Raw genomic sequence first — 2,079 nt, forward strand, 5'->3', positions numbered from 1 at the left:
TAAGGAACCAGCAGATCAAGTAGCTTTTGGAATAAAACACCAATTTTTTTAAAATTAAACACTATCTAAAGATTTGCATCGAAGCGTTTATTTTTGATAGTGATTTTAATCACTGTCAGATATCATTATACTTGATCCAACTATACCACGTCACAACTGTGCCGCGACCCCCCTGTGCTGGGTTTTTTTAGATTTCTTTGTTTCATAATTTGAATAGATACCTTAAAAATAGAAAAATATCATAAAAAAATAAAATATAGCTATTGTTTATAGAGTTTTTATTAATAATTCTCTTAAATACATACACTTCCCTTAGAAGCCACTATAAATTTATCTAATTTTTTGAAATGAGTTGTTACAATTCATTCAGTATTTTCTTAGGCTTACCTCTTATAGATAAAAAATTGCATACTAATTTATTATTATTTATAAAAAATGCATTTTTCTTTATTGACAAGAGATAATTAAACGACCTCATAATTATGACGATGTTGAATTTTAATTGTGTTTTATGATAAATTTTATCTTATTTCTTTGTTTTGTTATATAAACCTTGTATTTATCATAGTTTTTTGTGTCTTTACAAGTTCTTTTGTTGTCGCTCAATTTTTATTTTATTCGTTTATAAATATATAACATACATTTAAATATTAATCGCAAAAAAAAAAAATCCAGTTATATATTAATTTAAAATAATCAATTAGTAGTTGCAACTCTTTTTTTAGAAAGGAATAATTCATTTAATTGAGTTACAATAAAAACTAGAATCAATTTTGCAAATGGCAAAATTTGTTTTGAGATTTTGTGATTTAAAAGAGATATAACTTAATTAAATTAGAAGTTGGAGATAAATTGTTACATCGTTTATTTAAAAAAGTGAAACGAAATTCAATAAAAAATTATTTATTCTGTGTGTGTTAGATCTTTAGGTTAATAAAATTCCATTTGAAAAATTATAGCTTCCTTAAGTCGCATCACGATCCGTATTGTGGAATGCATTGACTATAGCTGATATTCACATAAATTCACTGGTCCTATACTGTATTACGGTTTTTATGAATATATAGTATATAGTACACGTGTTTTAGTAAGGTGCCGCTATCGGTTTTTAACGTTTTAGAAGGCGTGTGGAGATAATTTAAATAGAAAAACTTGTTGAGAAAATAACCGATTATAATAAAATAACGATAATTTAATCATAGCGACGGCAAACCCAACTCGATAGACTACCACGACCATAATGTTTAATGGTCGATAAAAATGTGAGTAATATTTTACCCAGACAAATAGTAAACACCGTATGTCCGGTTCAAGAGCGCTATAACATTTGTGTTGTACGCGTTCAATTGTAATTGAACGGTTCTCAATTAATTAATGGTCTAGGACTTATCAATTTTCTATATATGTCTTGTGAGGTAGTTACTAATCATATGTGCAAATAACAAAACAATAATGCTTCCAGAATATCTACGAAAACCATCTAAAATACAGTTGTTTCTTAAAAAAACGTTTCATATAGTATTCCCAAGATTTTTGATTTATTTATAGTTTTATAAATAAGGTTGACTATGCTAAGGTCGTCTTCTATCATAGTTTTTTTATAATTCAGATTCGAGAAATTTATAATAATCTTGTCGTAGGAGTTGGATTGAGAAATGCCTTGAACAGTTAGCGGATCTACCCAAATTTTGTAGAATTTTTATCATACTAATCTATCTTATTGAACTTTTTTTAATGGATTAATTAATAGGAAACTACATTGGACCTAATAATAGACCTAATATGAAAAAAAATTACGATCATTACAATAATAGTCCGAACAAATTATATTTATTATCGTTGATACTCTTGTTTCTTTTGTTTTCAAAGTAAAAATTATATGTATTTTATCGAGATAACTGTTCAAATTATATACTTTCCTGCACTCATCGAAGTAATTTTTATATATTTTATCATCTTTTCATGTTACTATTCTGTTTATCAATTAATTGTAAATTATTGAATTATTACACATCAAGGGCTAGCTATTTGTCGTATAAGTATTCATTGTTTTTTTTTTTTTTTTTTTTTTTTTTTTTC

At 26.0% G+C, this 2,079-nt stretch overlaps 1 protein-coding gene across 1 annotated transcript in view; it reads left to right on the plus strand.

Moving 5' to 3' along the window:
- Window positions 1-2,079, plus strand: part of LOC126898948 (protein sprouty homolog 2) — a 9,343-nt gene that overhangs the window by 5,304 nt on the left and 1,960 nt on the right. The gene's annotated exons all lie outside the window — the stretch shown is intronic.

The sequence above is a fragment of the Daktulosphaira vitifoliae genome, unplaced genomic scaffold (assembly GCF_025091365.1).
Source record: "Daktulosphaira vitifoliae isolate Bord-2020 unplaced genomic scaffold, ASM2509136v1 Scaffold_2, whole genome shotgun sequence".
NCBI lineage: Eukaryota > Metazoa > Arthropoda > Insecta > Hemiptera > Phylloxeridae > Daktulosphaira > Daktulosphaira vitifoliae.